The sequence below is a fragment of the Nerophis ophidion genome, linkage group LG17 (assembly GCF_033978795.1).
Source record: "Nerophis ophidion isolate RoL-2023_Sa linkage group LG17, RoL_Noph_v1.0, whole genome shotgun sequence".
Classification (NCBI taxonomy): Eukaryota; Metazoa; Chordata; class Actinopteri; order Syngnathiformes; family Syngnathidae; genus Nerophis; species Nerophis ophidion.
Genome location: NC_084627.1, coordinates 2,256,064 through 2,275,950, shown reverse-complemented (window position 1 = coordinate 2,275,950; position 19,887 = coordinate 2,256,064). Strand labels below are relative to the sequence as shown.

Sequence of the window (19,887 nt, the reverse complement as noted above, 5' to 3'; positions counted from 1 at the left end):
AAAAAAAGAGAGAGAACGAGTATGAAGTCGCTCATTAAAATCTCATTTCCATGAGAAGTAAAAAAAAAAAAAAAAAAAAAAAGCACCACCTGCCACAAAGCAATTCACCTTCCCAACACTTCCAGATTGCGGTGGGGGGGGGGAGAAAAAAAAAGTTTTACCTCTTAATTTTTATATTCAAAAAGACAACACAATCTCTTGATTGACAGCCGCAGTTGTCTTGATGTGCCTTCAAGTAAGCTAATGACTTACAGAGGACTTTAAGAGAGGAGCGAGGCGTCTCTGCGTGACTGACGGGTGAGCGCCTGGAGGACAATCTTGACTGGGCTGGCCTCCAGAACCCCGTCCCCACCCCCAAACCCCCCCACAGGTCGCTTTAATGAACACACACCACACCTTTTAACCAGCTCCTGAAGTGATGCTGTTCTCCACACTGACTCACTTTGCGTTTTCCTGACAAGGTGACCCGACTATGCACTGCAAAAACTGAAATCTAAGTAAGATCAGGGTTTCCCGCAGCGCTTTGTATCTAAGTTGCAACTGCCTTAACAACAAAGGGCCACCGCCTAAATTCTTAAAAAAAAAAAAAAAAAAAAAAAAAAAAAATTGTCCTGTCCAGCTTTATTGCATTATTGACCTACAGTTAACAACTAAGTTATTTCACTTTACCCTTTTCTGTGTTGAAGCAGCAAAAAGAACATTATGTTGAATGAAGAGTTTCTGTCTCTGATAGTTGATATAATAATGTAACTGCATCATAAAGCCTACATGAACTCCATGGTGTTCAGGGATGAAAAGTCATTTTTTTTTAGCTATAGTTACATTAATCATTAGTAATGTAGCAGCCTAGTTTTGAATGGCAGGGTCCCTGCTATCACATGTTGATAAAAAATATAACATTTACGTAATGAAAATCAACTACAGGCCTCCCAAATGCTGTAATAAATTAAGCATGATGAGTTAAGCATATGTCAGCATGTGGCCCCTCTTTTTTTCAAACGCTTATTGCAAACGCTTATTTACAGTAAGTCATTGATTTGACTTAGTAATTATTTTGTCTTAGTAAGTCAATATTTACTAAGTCAAAATAATTACATATTTATTATTTCAGGTAACTAAGACTGTTTTGTGTTTTGTTATTACTTTACAGACAAACTATCGAGCTATATATCGTATATTGCCATTCAGCATACGGAGCGGAAAACACAACCAAAAATTGTGTTATGATCCGCTGCCCGGATCATATTTTTGAGTCTTTTTGTGTTTTCTGTTTGTTTTGGACTCATTCGGTTCCGGTTTATGCGCCTCTGTCTGTTTCCATGGTAACTCATTATTTTCACCTGCCGCCTGTTCCGAACGTGCACCTGTGTTGTGATTACTGTCTTTATTTAAGCCTGCCTTCTCCGTTCATTCAGTCTTGCTTCCTAATTTGCTACATGCAAAAAGTGACGACTTTGGTTCCCGGTTCCGTTTACGCTAGCTTCCATGCTAAGGCCTTTTGTGTTTTCTAGCTCCCATGCTAGCTCTTTGGTTTTGTCTAAGTCTGTTTTATTCTAAAATAAATCATATTTTACCTGCACGCTGTGTCCAAAGCCCGACTGCATCCTTGGGAGAACGAAACCCGGATCACTATGCGCCCGTCACGTCACAAACTGTAGGCTTCTTCATGCGACGAGGCCGGCCTACTTTGCCACAGTCTGTAGTTGTGGTGTAATTGGCCCCCCAGGCACAGGCAGCGTGGAAATGGAGATTCGATGGTGGCGACAGGCCAATTTATTTACCGGCCCACCCAACTCCTCCCGTCTGTACAGACGCTTGTGGAAATCACACAGGAATACCTTAAGAGAAAGCGATTGCAGCTACCTGGGATACAACATTTCTCAGACGGCAAGAAAACTGTCCAATGTCCAGGTCAGCTGTGATTCTACTTAGCGAAAAACTTTGTCCATTTGTCGGAGAAATTACTTTTCTTCCTTGCTTCTGATTGCCTAAAAAAGGCCTGACCGTTAAGGTTTGTAGTGCCACCTGTTCATTTGGCTCACGCTTCATAGCAATTGAAATGCAAACATATTTCATAATGGGGTGTCATGTCTGTTGATCATGTTTTTGTTTGGCCATGTGCTGTTTGTTTTTTGGACTCCATTTATTCCTGTTTTTTCACTCCATTATTTTGTTTACATGCCAACCCACTAGTTTTCACCTGTCCCCATGTCATGCACCTGGTTCCAATCACCACAGTATTATTTAAGCCATAGTTGCCAGGTGGTCAGCCTAGCGACATCACCATCGATCACCCTTCTACAAACCCATGATTTCATGACCCTTGTCTCGGTCGGAGTAAGTGTTTTTGTTATTCATGCCATTGTGCAAGTTTTTGTTTGTTTTCATAGCCAAGTTTTGTACCTCCATTGTGAGCGCTTTTCGTTTATCCCTTTTTTTTTAAAATTATAATTAAAATATGTCATTACCTTCACGCCTTGCCCGCTCCAACTTTAATTTGCATTCCGGGAAAACAAACCCCCAAAGTCCATGCTTTGACATGGGGCCTTTTTTTTTTCTCGATTTTGTCATTTTTGTTAGTGTGCCTTTTACAGAAATTACTTTTTCTTCCTTGCCTCTGATTGCCAAAATAGGCCTGGCAGTTAAGGACTATAGTGCCACCTGTTGCTTTGGCATATGCCACAAGGGTCAAACTCTTGTCAAGCTTTCTTGTTAAATGTTTCAAAATGACAAATCTTCCACATTTTTATATGGTCTGGTTATGCAACATGTTCCAAGCATTTGTCAACAAAAACATTTTTTTCAATATGACTTCTGAGTTCAAAGCAAGTTATACAAAAAACACCCTTGCATCCATCCATTTTCTACCGCTTGTCCCTTTTCTATAAAGATCAAGTACATAGGCAGTTGTGTAATTGTATCATGAGGCAATGCTATATTTGTATTCATATACTGTATTTATATATATATATTTTTTAACTTCGATGTGGACCTCAATGAAAACAGGTTTGATTCCCCAGCATATAATTAGATACCTCATAAATAACTCTTATTTTCCTCGATTTTGTCATTGTTAGTACTTTTCCACGAGTGACTCTCTTCCTGCCACTGATTGGCTGCAAGGACCCAACGGTTACAAAGTAGTGTTCATATGGATACTTTTCAACATACGACTTACAGTTGGTTAGAAATGAGTCAACGCCCCTGTTTTTATTGCCATTGTGCTTTTTTCCACTTTAGAAGTAAAACAAATGAGGATTGACAAATGGGCTAGGTCTACTAGACCTCAAATGTACAAAACCCAAAACAAGTGAAGTTGGCACGATGTGTAAATGGTAAATAAAAACAGAATACCATGATTTGCAAATCCTTTTCAACTTATATTCAATTGAATAGACTGCAAAGACAAGATACTTACCGCTCAAACTGCAAAAAAATAGTTATTTTTTGCAAATATTAGCCCGTTTGGAATTTGATGCCTGCAACATGTTTCAAAAAAGCTGGCACAAGTGGCAAAAAAAGACTGAAAAAAGTTGAGGAATGCTCATCAAACACTTATTTGGGTCATCCCACAGGTGAACAGGCTGATTGGGAACAGGTGGGGGCCAAGATTGGGTATAAAAGCAGCTTCCATGAAATGCTCAGTCGTTCACAAACAAGGATGGGGCGAGGGTCACCACTCTATGGAGAAATGCATGAGCAAATTGTTTAAGAACAACATTTCTCAACCTGCTATTCCAAGGAATTTAGGGATTTCACTATCTAGGGGCCGTAAGATCATCAAAAGGTTCAGAGAATCTGGAGAAATCCACCCACATAAGAGGCAAGGCTGAAAACCAACATTGAATCCCTGTGACCTTCGATCGATCCATCGATCCACCCATTTTCTATCGCTTGTCCCGTTCGAGGTCGTGTGGGTGCTGGAGCCTATCTAAGCTGCATTTGGGCGGAAGGCGGAGTACACCCTGGACAAGTCGCCACCTAATCACAGGGCCAACACAGATAGACAAACAACATTAACACTCACATTCACACACTAGGGCCAATTTAGTGTTGCCAATCAACCAATCCCCAGTTGCATGTTTTTTTGTAAGTGGGAGGAAGCCAGAGTACCAGGAGGGAATCCACGCAGTCAGATCCACCAGGTCAGAAAAACAACATCAGTGTGTAAAGGATATCACCACGTTGGCTCATGAACACTTCAGAAAACCACTGTCAGTAACTACAGTTTGTTGCAACATCTGTAAGTGCAAGTTAAAACTCTACTATGCAAAGCGAAAGCTATTTATCAACAACACCCAGAAATGCCACAAGCTTCTCTGGGCTGGAGCTCATCTAAGAGGGACTGATGCAAAGTGGAAAAGTGTTCTGTGGTCTGACGAGTCCACAGTTAATTTTTTTTTGGAAACTGGATGTCGTGTCCACAGGAAGAAAGGCAATAAGAACTATCTGGATTGTTCTAGGCGCAAAGCTCAGAAACCAGCATCTGTGATGGTATGGGGGTGCATTCGTGCCCAAGGCATGGGTAACTTACACATCTGTGAAGGCACCATTAATGCTGAAAGGTACGTACAGGTTTCGGAGCAACATATGTTGTCATCCAAGCAACGTTATCATGGACGCCCCTGCTTATTTCAGCAAGACAATACCAGGTTACGTGTTACAACAGTGTGGCTTCATGGTAAAAGAGTGCGGGTACTAGACAGGCCTGCCTGTAGTCAAGACATCAAGCAAGAATGGGAAAGAATTCCGCTTGAAAAGCTTCAAAAATTGGTCTCCTCAGTTCCCAAACGTTTAGTGAGTGTTTTTAAAAGGAAAGGACATGTAACACAGTGGTAAAAATGCCTCGGTGACACCTTTTTCGCAATGTCTTACTGCCATTAAACTTTAAGTTAATTAACTGCGAATAAAATCTTGTCTTTGCAGTCTATTCAACTGCATATAAGTTGAAAAGGATTTACAAATCATTGTATTCTGTTTTTATTTTGTTTTAAACTACAGCGCAGACACTTTGTTCCCGCTGGATTTAATCATGGAAGCAAGGGTTCTCCTTCCACCTCCCCCTTGAAGAGCATCGGTGACTCAGTACCAACGATAACGCGGCAGGACCCCGACTGCCCGAAGAGATGCCGGAATCCAAGTGCGGCTTCCATGGAAACCGGCGCCGCATCACCTCTGAACTCCCCTCCTTTTCCGGGCGCCGTGAGGAGGTTCTCTCCGCTGGAGGCGCGTCGGAGGACGGGAACAATAAATAAAGCCGCATTCTTTCACGGAGGAGATTTAAGTCGGTTTTATGAAGCGGACACACATTATTGGCCATGAAAGGAGACGAGTGTGCGAAGCCTTTTGGGGATTTTAATGAAAGCCTCTCGCTGAGGATCTGAAAAGGGAAAGTTGAGTGTGGAGCGCTGGCCCCTTCAGTTGTCCTCTTCATCTTTATGACTAAATCTTTTGGTAGCTCTCGGCTACAAAAAGCCACATTACAGAGACCCAGGCTTTTTCTTTCTTCCTACGCCGCTAAATAGTTATGTCCGTATGAAGGATGGCGACCTGCGACAAGGGCTAGAAGACTGGAATCATGTGTCCATGCGGACATTAAGATACAAACCCCGTTTCCATATTGTGTTAAATGTAAATATAAACAGAATACAATGATTTGCAAATCCTTTTCAACCCATATTCAGTTGAATGCACTACAAAGACAAGATATTTGATGTTCAAACTCATAAAAAAAATTTTTTTTTGCAAATAATAATTAACTTAGAATTTCCTGGCTGCAACACGTGCCAAAGTAGTTGGGAAAGGGCATGTTCATCAATGTGTTACATCACCTTTTCTTTTAAAAACACTCAAACGTTTGGGAACTGAGGAAACTAATTGTAGAAGCTTTGAAAGTGGAATTCTTTCCCATTCTTGTTTTATGTAGAGCTTCAGTCGTTCAACATCCAGGGTCTCCGCCGCCGTATTTTACGTTTCATAATGCGCCACACATTTTCGACGGAAGACAGGTCTGGACTGCAGGCGGGCCAGGAAAGTACCCGCACTCTTTTTTTACGAAACCACGCTGTTGTAACACGTGCTGAATGTGGCTTGGCATTGTCTTGCGGAAATAAGCAGCGGCGTCCATGAAAAAGACGGCGCTTAGATGGCAGCATATGTTGTTCCAAAACCTGTATGTACCTTTCAGCATTAATGGTGCCTTCACAGATGTGTAAGTTACCCATGCCTTGGGCACTAATGCACCCCCATACCATCACAGATGCTGGCTTTTGAACATTGTGTCGATAACAGTCTGGATGGATCGCGTCCCCTTTGGTCCGATTGCCACAATGTCGAATATTTCCAAAACCAATTTGAAATATGGACTCGTCAGACCACAGAACACGTTTCCACTTTGCATCAGTCCATCTTAGATGATCTCGGGCCCAGAGAAGCCGGCGGCGTTTCTGGATGTTGTTGATAAATGGCTTTTTGCTTTGCATAGTATAGCTTTAACTTGCACTTACAGATGTAGCGACCAACTGTATTTAATGACAGTGGTTTTCTGAAGTGTTCCTGAGCCCATGTGGTGATATCCTTTAGAGATTGATGTCGGTTTTTGATACAGTGCTGTCTGAGGGCTCGAAGGTCACGGTCATTCAATGTTGGTTTCCGGCCATGCCGCTTACGTGGAGTGATTTCTCCAGATTCTCAGAACCTTTTGATGATATTATGGACCGTAGATGTTGAAATCTATAAATTTCTTGCAATTGCACTTTGAGAAATGTTGTTCTTAAACTGTTTGACTATTTGCTCACACAGTTGTGGACAAAGGGGTGTACCTCGCCCCATCCTTTCTTGTGAAGGACTGAGCATTTTTTGGGAAGCTGTTTTTATACCCAATCATGGCACCCACCTGTTCCCAATTAGCCTGCACACCTGTGGGATGTTCCAAATAAGTGTTTGATGAGCATTCCTCAACTTTATCAGTATTTATTGCCACCTTTCCCAACTTCTTTGTCCCGTGTTGCTGGCATCAAATTCTAAAGTTAATGATTATTTGCAAAAAAACAACAACTGTTTATCAGTTTGAACATCAAATATGTTGTCTTTGTAGCATATTCAACTGAATATGGGTTGAAAAGGATTTGCAAATCATTGTATTCTGTTTATATTTACATCTACCACAATTTCCCAACTCATATGGAAACAGGGTTTGTACTTCACGCACGTTATGTTCGAATTCATGATCATGAACTGTAGCTCTCCAATCTTGGCAGCACTCATGCAGCCACAGACTGTGAAAATGAATGGATGGATGCAGGGCCCTCAGCACAATTTCACTTGGAGCCCCCAATATCAATATTACCGTATTTTCGGTCTTTTAGTGTTAAGTAAGCAAAGAAAGGCTTCTAATTAGTCTGCTGACATATGCAGTAACAGAGTGTTTTTCAACCACTGTGCCGCGGCAAGTTAGATATTTTTTGCTGTGCCGTGGGAAATTATGCAATTTCACCTAATTGGTCCCAAAAATATTTTTTTGCAAATCAATAATTATAATTAGAGATGTCCGATAATGGCTTTTTTTGCTGATATCCAATATTCCCCAACTCTTAATTACTGATACCGATATATACGGTCATGGAATTAACACATCATGATGCCCAATTTTGTTATGATGCCCCGCTGGATGCATTAAACAAAGTAACAAGGTTTTCCAAAATAAATCGACTCAAATTATGGAAAAGAAAAATGCCAACATGGCACTGCCATATTTATTATTGAAGTCACAAAGTGCATTGTTTTTTTTAACATGCCTCAAAACAGCAGCTTGGAATTTGGGACATGCTCTAACTGAGAGAGCATGAGGAGGTTGAGGTGGACGCGGTTGGGGATGGCGGGTGTGTATATTGTATCATCCCGGAAGAGTTAGTGCTGCAAGGGATTCTGGATATTTGTTCCGTTGTGATTATGTTGTGTTACGGTGCGGATGTTCTCCCGAAATGTGTTTGCCATTCATGTTTGGTGTGGGTTCACAGTGTGGCGCATATTTGTAACAGTGTTAAAGTTGTTTATACGGCCACCCTCAGTGTGACCTGTATGGCTGTTGACCAAGTATGACTTGCATTCACTTGTGTGTGTGTGTGAAAAGCCGTAGATATTATGCGATTGGGGTGGCACGCAAATGCAGTGTCATTAAAGCACGTCCCCAATAAGGTTGTCTGTCACGACGGGGGGAGGTCGCAGCTTACTGCAAGGTTTGTTCTCCCAGGATGCAAACGGACGACTCCGGACAGGACTTGCAGGTAAATTACACTCGGCTAGGTACAAAACAGAAAACAAGGCGAAGGAACAAGGTGCCGATTGCACTCGAAGCTAATGCAAAGACTTAGCGCAGGAAACATGAAACTTTACAAAACTGTGGCATTAACAAAAAAACTTAAAGGGACACGCCATGAAGCAAACAACAAGCATAAACTATGGCATGGGACTAATTATATTTAGTGCGTGTGTTCGGGTCGCTCACCTGGCTCTAATGAAGAGACATTATTTAAGCCTGTGTTTGCCAGTCAGTCATCCTGGCATCATTGTTTCATGCAATGCCACAGTTTTTGCTAAGTGTTCACCTCATGCTTTGCCAAGTAAAATTAATGTGTCTCATGCCATAGTTTATGCTAGTTGTTCGCTTCATGCCGTGTCCCTTTAAGTTTAGTTTGTTTCATACCACAGTTTTGTAAAGTTCCATGTTTCCTGCGCTAAGTCTTTGCATTAGCTTCAAGTGCGATCAAGGGACACGGCATGAAGCAAAAAACTAACAGACTGGCATGGAACAAATTAAATTTACTTGGCAAACACTTGGCAGAAACTATGGCATTGCATGAAACAAACAATGACGCCAGGTCGACTGACTGGCAAAGACAGGCTTAAATAATGTCTCTTGATTAGAGCCAGGTGAGCGTCCCGAACACCAGCGGCAGGTGAAAATCATAAGTAGCCGTGGCAACCAAACCAAACTCAGGTGTCAAACAGGAACTAAAAGAGTCCAAAACTAACAGAACATTACAAAAACATGATCCGGACCAAGGATCATGACATTGTCTGGGTGGAAATCGGGAAAAATTCGGGAGAATAGTTGCCTTGGAAGTTTTTCGGGAGTAGCTCTGAATGAGAGACACAACTGCTTCGTACTTCTTCCTACGTCCGTGTACCAGTACGTACAGCGGCGTTTTTAAAAAGTCATACATTTTGCTTTATGAAACCGATACCGATATTTTCCGATATTACATTTTCAAGCATTTATCAGTCGATAATATCGGCAGTCCGATATTATCGGACATCTCTAATTAAGAGATGATCACATAGACATGACACACGTGGCCGAAATGAGTTTCTTCCGCCAGGTGGCGGGGTTATCCCTTAGAAATCGGGTGAGCAGCTCTGGTACAAAAACTTGGCTGTGTAAACAAAACTCGCACTAAGGCAAAACTATGAACATCAAACAAAAACTTGCACTTTGGCATAAATAACGAGAAAACTTACTTTGGAACAGAACGAGAACGGGACATGGATCATTGGCATGGATTTACAAGGTGCGTAGCAGGTGATGTAGGGTGATAGATGGTGGTAGAAGGTGATGTTGCCAGGACGAAGAACAGAAACAGACAGGCTTAAATACAGTATAAACTTGGATTGATTAAAAGGGACAAGCGGTAGAAATGGATGGATGGATGGATGGATGATTGAAGGAACGAGGAATACTTACAAAGGTGACAATATGTTAGATTTCCTATGCAGTGCCCGGTCATTCATTAATTAACATTTTATATGTGCTTCTTTACCCAAAACGGGGGCTACCATGGAACACGGGGGCCTGATGCACAGCGAGAGTTTTGCCTATAGGGCGGGGAGGGGTGGGTTGGCCCTGGCTGGATGGATTACTGTGTCTCAATTCATTTTCAGTGGATAGTAAATCCACAGTGCAACGCAAGGCATACATATCCAGGTTTCATGACTACAGAATTGTCCCTTGAAAAGATATATCGCAATAAAAAAATGCATAAGATGTGTGAGATACTGTACGTCAGGGCAGAACTAGACCTCAGAGTCTTGTTCAGGAGTGAGGGAAGAGTGGATCGTGAGATCGACAGGCGATTCGGTGCGGCGTCTTCAGTAATGCGGACGCTGTATCGATCCGTTGTGGTGAAGAAGGAGCTGAGCCGGAAGGCAAAGCACTCAATTTACCGGTCGATCTACTTTCCCATCCTCACTTATGGTCATGAGCTTTGGGTTACGACCGAAAAGACAAGATCATGGGTACAAGTTGTCAATACTTTTCCCGAGATGCAAGTGAACTTGGACCGGAGATGGTATGAAGGTAAAGACATCTTTTATTTTAACACAATAACTGCACAAAAAAAAGGCAAACAAAAGGCGCGCGCAGTGGCGGTACAAAAACTTGGCCGTGCAAACAAAACTCGCACTAAGGAAAAACTATGAACATCAAACAAAAACTTGCACTGTGGCATAAATAACAAGAAAACTTACTTTGGAACAGAACGAGAACGGGCCATGGATCATTGGCATGGATTTACAAGGTGTGTAGCAGGTGATGTAGGGTGATGGATGGTGGTAGAAGGTGATGTTGCCAGGATGAAGAACAGAAACAGACAGGCTTAAATAGCAGTGACATGATCAGTGAAAATAGGTTTAGTTTGGTTTAGTTTATTAAGACAGGTGTGCGAGTGGAAAACGTGAGACAGGTGCGTGACATGAGGGCAAGGTGAGAACTAATGAGTTGCTATGGTAACAAAACAAACCAGGAAGTGCAAAAACAGGAACTGAGTGTCAAAAAAATAAAACCTAACATGACTAAAACAAAACATTATCACATAGACATGACACAAGCGGCCGAAATGAGTTTCTTCCGCCAGGTGGCGGGGCTATCCCTTAGAAATAGGGTGAGCAGCTCTGGTACAAAAACTTGGCTGTGTAAACAAAACTCGCACTAAGGCCAAACTATGGACATCAAACAAAAACTTGGACTGTGGCATAAATAACGAGAAAACTTACTTTGGAACAGAACGAGAACGAGACATGGATCATTGGCATGGATTACAAGGTGCGTAGCAGGTGATGGAGGGTGATAGATGGTGGTAGAAGGTGATGTTTCCAGAACGAAGAACAGAAACAGACAGGCTTAAATAACAGTGACATGATCAGTGAAAACAGGTTTAGTTTGGTTTAGTTTATTAAGACAGGTGTGCGAGTGGAAAACGTGAGACAGGTGCGTGACATGAGGACAAGGTGAAAACTAATGAGTTGCTATGGTTACAAAACAAACCAGGAAGTGCAAAAACAGGAACTGAGTGTCCAAAAAACAAAACCGAACATGACTAAAACAAAACATGATCACATAGACATGACACAAGCGGCCGAAATGAGTTTCCTCCGCCAGGTGGCGGGTCTCTCCCTTAGAGATAGGGTGAGGAGCTCTGCCATCCGGGGGGACCTCAAAGTAAAGCCGCTGCTCCTCCACATCGAGAGGAGCCAGATGAGGTGGTCGGGCATCTGGTCAGGATGCCACCCGAAACACTTGTTTCGGGCACGTCCGACCGGTAGGAGGCCACGGGGAAGACCCAGGACATGTTGGGAAGACTATGTCTCCCGGCTGGCCTGGGAACTGTCAGGCTTGCCACTGACATTTTGTTTGTGTTTTAGTTTTTCCTCTGTGTGTTTAATATTTCCTGTCTTTAGTTCATGTCAAGCGCTCTTATTTTGTCTGTTTCCTGTTTTTTTCCCCTCCTGTGCGTTGTTTTCCCCTCAGCTGCGGCTGATTGGCACCTGGCCACACCTGGTGTCAATCAGCCCGACTCCTATTTTACCTGCTTTGTTCCTCCAGTCAGTGCTGGATTATTGTCGCTCTTGTGTCGTTGCCACCTGCCGTGTCGTGTCGATATATATATTTGATAGTGGTTTGTAGCTTATTGTCTTTTGTTCCCTGCTTCTAAGTTTGTTTTAATATTATAAGTTCGACTTCTGTTTCCTGCTGGATACCTGCTAGCTTCCACGCTAGGCCTTTTTTGTTTGTTATCCGCCCACGTGCGCGCTTTTTGTTTGTACCCTTGGTTTGTTTTTGTCGTAGTATTAGCTCGGTTGGTAGAGCGGCCGTGCCAGCAACTGGAGGGTTGCAGGTTCGATTCCCGCTTCCGCCATCCTAGTCACTGCCGTTGTGTCCTTGGGCAAGACACTTTACCCACCTGCTCCCAGTGCCACCCACACTGGTTTGAATGCAACTTAGATATTGGGTTTCACTATGTAAAGCGCTTTGAGTCACTAGAGAAAAAGCGCTATATAAATATAATTCACTCACTCACTCACTTATTAAATCCTGTTTTCTCACTCCGTGCCTTCCTCCATCTCTGCATCTCGGGGTTCATCAACAACAAACTCTGACAGGAACGACTCGGGATCCCCCGGGAAGAGCTGGACGAATTGGCTGGGGAGAAGAAAGTCTGGGCTTCCCTACTTAGGCTGCTGCCCCCGTGACCCGACTTCGGATAAGCGGAAGAAGATGGTGCTGGATGGCACTTAAAACAAGTAAAACACTCTCATAAAATCTGCTTAGTGAGATGGTTTATCTTATCATACCAAAATAAGCAAATATCACCTTTATTTGAGATATTTAATCTTACTCAGATTTCAGTTTCTGCAGTGTAATTATATGAAATATGTCATTTCCTCGTCAACCCCCCGAGGTTTAATTACAGCTCAGTACTTTTTTTGCACAAACCCCCCCCACTAAATTATCACCGGTTAGTCGGCGTGATTTGTCTTTCCCGACCGAGCGACAAAGCTGCAACACCACAGAACCCGAGTCGGACCAAGTCCATCACATGCAGTCAGCGTGATTTAATAACAAAATTGTTACGAGTGTTTGGGTTTGAAGCCGCAGTCAAGCAACCACACCGGCTCTCCACGTCTCATCTTCTCCTCCGGGGTGAAATATGACAGATCTTTCCATCGCGGCGTCTGCAACATATTTCTCCTGATCCGGATGAAACCCAAGACGTCGCACATCTGTTTTTTTTTTTGTTTTGTTTTTTATTCACCCGCCCTCCTCTCTGGCTGAGTAAGAAAATGCCTGACGCAGTTTTCACTTTTCCCCAGCTGTGTTTGAGCTCAGAGACGGAGGAGAAAAGCGAGAAAAAAAAATTCATGATGCAATGGAACGTTTGTCTTTCTTTAACAATGAGGTAAGGCGAAGTAATTAACAGAAATTTGAGCAGGTTTCTGTACATGCAGACCACCACAATGTACTCTACTGGGCATGCTCCAAGTGCTCGGACACATCAATTAACACAAAGCATTGATCATTGAAGAGAGGGGACGGCGTGGTGCATGGTTGGGAGAGTGGGCGTGGCAGCAACCTGAGGGTTCCTGGTTCGATCCTCACCTTCTACCAACCTACCATAACACACCAACTTTATTTAGAAAGCCCTTTAAAAACTATCACAGCTGAAGAACAAAGGGCTGTACACCAAAAAGAAATAGAGGCAAAAGATGGACCAGGGGTAGGGAACCTATGTCTCTAGAGCCAGATGTGGCTCTTTTGATGACTACATATGGCTCTCAGATAATTATATTTATATAGCGCTTTTCTCTAGTGACTCAAAGCGCTTTACAAAGTGACACCCAATATCTAAGTTACATTTAAACCAGTGTGGGTGGCACTGGGAGCAGGTGGGTAAAGTGTCTTGCCCAAGGACACAACGGCAGTAACTAGGATGGCGGACGCGGGAATCGAACCTGGAACCCTCAGGTTGCTAACACGGCCACTCTACCAACCCGAGCTATGCCGAGGAACCGTGTAATACTCTTCGATATCAATAGGTGGCAGCCGGTAGCTAATTGCTTTGTAGATGTCGGAAACAGCGGGAGGCAGAGTCCAGGTAAAAAGGTGTGGAATGCTTAAACCAGGGGTAGGGAACCTATGGCTCTAGAGCAGGGGTCGGGAACCTTTTTGGCTGAGAGAGCCATGAAAGCCAAATATTTTAAAGTGTATTACCGTGAGAGCCATATAATAACTTTTAAAACTGAATACAACTAAATGCATGCATTTTTTAAGAAAGACCAACATTTTTAGAGTATAATAAGTCTTATTTTGTTTTATAACATTTTTATTCTGAAGCTCACCAATAATAAATAAAATACTTCTTACTATTGATGCGACTTCTTGAACAGGTGCGGTAGAAAACGGATGGATGGATTAAAATGCATGAGACTGTTCTATATGTTGTACGTTATTTTTAACACTGATTACCATCGGAATTATTTATTACTAATCGTGTTAGGCAGGCCTGGGCAATTATTTTAACTCGGGGGCCAAATTTAGAGAAAAAAATGTGTCTGGGGGCCGGTATATTTGATTTTTAGGAACACTAATACAAAAACTCACAATAATGTCAGATTGAATGCTAAAAAAAAGTTATGAGAGACTCTCTTAAAACCCAGAATGGAATTTTACATTTTTTTTCACTGAACGAAACACTCAGAATGTACATGAAAATAAAGAATGTGGGATTTACAATATCAACTATGAACGATAAAACACTGAATATTGACAAAACCACCTTTCGATCGACATGTTTACAATCAAGCAAAACGCAACAAAAGTGCAACAAGCACATCAAAATATGAAAGTGAGGGGGGAAAAAAACCTCACTTACAATCTGATATATATCACAAAGCTTTAGAACTTTGTTGTAAAAATGTATTTCCGCATCCGTACCTGACACCCGCATTTCAGGTTGACTGCTCTGGAGACACTCTGTGGAAACGCTCACCGCCCACACTGCTTGGTGCCTCGTCAGAGCTGCCGTGACTTAGATTACCATAGTAACAAATTAGATTAGCGTAGTAACTAATTATATTACTATAGTAACTAGTATATGATGCAAAAGAGCAGATTTCAACCATTGAATTACTTTATATAGTTCAAGATTCACGGTCATTAGAAAACATCACTGCACATCATGATGGCAGCTACAATTTCCATCTTTAAGATCTAAAAAAATTATTTGGGAATGTCCGGTGGGCCTGATTAAATAGCAAAACGCATGTGGCCCTCGGGCCTAATTTGCCCAGGTCTGGTGTTAAGCAATGTCAGCTATGATGTATCTGAGAGCCAGATGCAGTCATCAAAAGAGCCACATCTGGCTCTAGAGCCATAGGTTCCCTACCCCTGATCTAGAGCCATATGACTGCATATGGCTCTCAGATAAATCTTAGCCGACACGATAAGTAATGAATAATTCCGCTGGTAATCACAGTGTCAAAAAATAACGTTCAAATTATAAAACATTCTCATGCATTTTAATCCAACCATCCGTTTTCTACCGCACCTGTTCAAGATGTCGCATTAATGGTAAGAAGTATTATATGTATTATTGGTTAACTTTTATAACAATGTTGTTAAAAAGAATAAGAGACTTATACTCTACAAATATTTGTCATACTTAAAAATGCACAAATTTTGTTGTATTCAGTGTTGAAAAATGTTATATGGCTCCTACGGGAATACATTGTGAAATATTTGGCTTTCATGGCTCTCTCAGCCAAAAAGGTTCCCGGCCCCAGGGATAGACTAAAAAAAAATAACATTTAAAACAGAAATAAAATACACGTTGAAAAATAAAATATAAATTACCCTAAGTACAATTTGTTGAATATAAAAAAACAGTTAAAAAGTTAAAAAGAGTAAAAAAAAAACTTAAAAACAGTTTAAAGCAGGGGTCCCCAAACTACGGCGTCCAAAATCCAGCAAGCGGGAAGTCCCAAGTTTAAAAAAATTGAATAATAACTTTATTTTATTTTTCATTTTGATTAAATCTGTCCTTTCTGATCCATTTTACTGTTGTTACCTGTTGTGTTGCAAAGCCGCTCAGGCAAATCATATTGTCAAAAAAATGCATTTTCCCATCCATAACTTGACATCATCAGCGGCAAGTGCGTGCTCTTTTAGTCAATTAGTGCGCGGAAAAAAAAATAAATAAAAAAAATAAAAATAAATAAATATATATATATATATATATATATATATATATATATATATATATATATATATATATAATAAAAACAGTACCACTTTTTATATTTTCCTTTGCTTGTTTTTTATTGTAGCAACATGGTGGTTAACGTTTTGGAGACTTGTGTATGCGTGTGCATGTTAATATATATATATATATATATATATATATATATATATATATATATCCATCCATCCATCCATCCATCCATTTTCTACCACTTATTCCCTTTGGGGTCGCGGGGGGCACTGGTGCCTATCTCAGCTACAATTGGGCGGAAGGCGGGGTACACCCTGGACATATACATGTGTGTGTATGTATGTATGTATGTATGTATGTATGTATGTATGTATGTATGTATATATATATATATATATATGTATATATATATATATATGTATATATATATATATGTATATATGTATATATATATATATATATATATATATATATATATATATAGCCCAGCCCCTGGCAAAATTGTTTCAACCCAATGCAGCCCCCAAGTGTTAAAGCTTGGGGACCCCTGGTTTAAAGTCTCATGCAGGGTTAGAAGCCAGTGAATAAAAATGGGTCATGTCATGTCCGTTGTGTCTTTGAGCAAGACACTTCACCCTTGCGTTTTGTAGGTGTGGCACCGGCCGGAGATGTTGACATGCGGAGTTTCAAGCACTTTTCATTCTCTAGCGCAGGGGTGTCAAAGTCAAATGCAGTGTGGGCCAAAACTTTAAACTGAACAAAGCCGCGGGCTAAGGGTTAAACAAATGAACTTTTTAATAGGAACCCAAATGCAAAATCGAGTTTCAAATAATAATAATAGTAATTAAAAAATATCAATGGCATATCAAATAAAATTTAAATAAAAATTGAGTGCCTCTTTTCTATTTGCAGCATTCTGAGGTAAATATCAAAATAAACTTTGTCCATAGGCTAATAATAAATTTGAAAATAAAATAACATCAATGAATGAATCAAACATTGAAGCCTGGAGGTAACAAAAGAAAGTGCATGAATAAATTGATAATTATTGCTCAGTGAACTACACTGATTTTCTTGAACAATGAATATGGAACAAGCAATAATTTTATAACTTAATAGTGCAAAATCAACATTCAAAAAACAAACGGAAAAAAAAAAGGTCAAATAAATACAATTTCAATAAAACATTTAATGCCTCTTTTCTATTTGCAGCCTTCTGAGGTAAATATCAACATTACATTTTTCCACAGGCTAATAAATCTTAAAAAAAAAAAAAAAATGAGATGGGTGGGTTTGGTAGTGGTGGGCGGGTTTTGGTGGTAGACAGTGCTGCAAGGGGTTCTGGGTATTTGTTCTGTTGTGTTTATGTTGGCGGATGTTCTCCCGAAATGTGTTAGTCATTCTTGTATGGTACGGGTTCACAGTGTGGCGCATACTTGTAACAGTGTTAAAGTTGTTTATACGGCCACCCTCAGTCTGACCAGTATGGCCGTTGAGCAAGAATGCATGGCATTTACTTAAGTGTGTGTACAAGTCGCATATATCACACTGTTTGCATGGAGTAAAAGCGGACGTGACAACATATTGTAGATAACGCTAAAGGCAGTGCCTTTATAGTACCGGCGGGCCAGCTCTAATGTGAATTTGAGATTGCCTTAAGGGCCAAATGAAATTGTACGGGCCCGCGGGCCAGAGTTTGACACCCATGGTCTAGCGGGTGACTTTTCAAATGATGCTACATTAGCAGTGGTGCTACTTTTTGTAGCGACGCTTTTGCTGCATAAATGTTGAACATATTCCCGCTGCATAGCTCGGTTGGTAGAGTGGCCGTGCCAGCAACTTGAGGGTTGCAGGTTCGATTCCCGCTTGCGCCATCCTAGTCACTGCCGTTGTGTCCTTGGGCAAGACCCTTTACCCACCTGCTCCCAGTGCCACCCACACTGGTTTAAATGTAACTTAGATATTGGGTGTCACTATGTAAAAAGCGTTTTGAGTCACTTGAGAAAAGCGTTATATAAATATAATTCACTTCACTTCGCTTGAAGCCAAACCGCCGCCGGATGATGGATCCCGTGCTGTTTTTCTGTTTGTTACCAGATTCAGACCTTTTCTCTCTCGTATTACCACTCGCACCTCACCGTTAGCATCACAGCATAACGTGTGTAAGGAGGTGCCCTTGTTTCCTCTCTGTGAGAAGGAGGGACAAGAAAGACGAGTGGAGTGTAATGCCAGCAGCTAAAAGCAACTGCGTGAGAATGTATACTCGATTATCACGATATAGTCATTTTCTAGAGATAAACCCCCGATATATATCGAGTATATCGATATATCGCCCGGCCCTAGAAAAACATTCTTACAATTGAAAAAAAGAGATGACCCATTTTAACAGAATGAAGACATCCATCCATCCATCCATCCATTTTCTACCGCTTATTCCCTTTCGGGGTCGCGGGGGGTGCTGGCGCCTATCTCAGCTACAATCGGGCGGAAGGCGGGGTACACCCTGGACAAGTCGCCACCTCATCGCAGGGCCAACACAGATAGACAGACAACATTCACACTCACATTCACACACTAGGGCCAATTTAGTGTTGCCAATCAACCTATCCCCAGGTGCATGTCTTTGGAAGTGGGAGGAAGCCGGAGTACCCGGAGGGAACCCACGCAGTCCTGGGTTCAAATCCAGGCTCAGGATCTTTCTGTGTGGAGTTTGCATGTCCTCCCCGAGAATGAAGATATGTTTTCCCCAAATATAACACAATGGCATTTTTCAACCAACCCAAGCGACGCGCCTCGGTCGCTTGGCCAATCACGGTCAGCCATTTGTGTCAATGCGGAACCCAGCTGTGTCCCTAATCGCAGCAGCCGGCAAATCCCAAAGAGCCGGCTGAAGGCTGAAAGCTCTCCGAAAAGTCCCCTGGGGGAGAGACCCTTTTTCTGGCTGCGGCAGCAGCTCCAGCCCAGGATTGTTTAAGGACAGGTCTGTCGAGCAGCGCCTGAAAACTTTGGACCGTTTAGCCTGTCAGCACTTTGAGTGCGGATAAATGTTGTGCAGTTCCACTCGGTTAACTCGCCGTTTCCAGGTCAATCACGAGTCTTGACAGGGTTCATTCCAACCACAACACGCACGCTACAGTACCCCCCCCCCCCCCCCCCCCCCCCACCCCACACATCAATCTAGGCTTTCATCCTCTATTTATGTTGCTGAAAGTGAGCCTTTTCAAAAGCGGCTTTAAGAGTTGACTATAGACTGGAAGGGAGGCAAACAAATGGTTTAATTTAAAAGCATTTAAGTCCCATCTTAAAACTCATTTGTATACTCTAGCCCAGGGGTCGGGAACCTTTTTAGCTGAGAGAGCCAAGAAGCCAAATATTTTAAAATGTATTTCCCTAAGAGCCATTTAATATTTTTTTAACACTGTACACAACTAAACACGTGCATTTTTAAGTAAGACCAGCATTTCTAGAGTATAATAGGTCTCTTAATCTTTGTAATAACGCTGAGTACACAAATAATAACATTGTTATTCTGAAGCTAACTGTGGAGGGGGCGTGGCCTGCGGGCCTGCACCGAAGCGGGGTGTTGCCAGGACCGGCCTCAATCAGCGTAGATGGCCCACCTGGGCCTTGTTATCTAATCACATATCGCTCTGTTATAAGCAGCAGCCAGGAGGAGGGACGGGGTTGGGGCTGGAGCCAGAGCGCGAGTGAGGACGAAAAAGAAAAAGACAATTGCTGGAAAGCAACTGAGAGACTTATTGAAAAATAAAACAATATTCTAACCCTAAAACAGGCTCTCATGTCGGTGCTCGGTGATCTGAAGAACCCCAAGGAGGGCAAGCCC

General features: G+C 41.9%; 1 protein-coding gene across 2 annotated transcripts in view; it reads right to left on the bottom strand.

The window, feature by feature from the left end:
* Positions 1-19,887, bottom strand: part of unc5cb (unc-5 netrin receptor Cb) — a 446,958-nt gene that overhangs the window by 101,079 nt on the left and 325,992 nt on the right. The window lies entirely within an intron of this gene.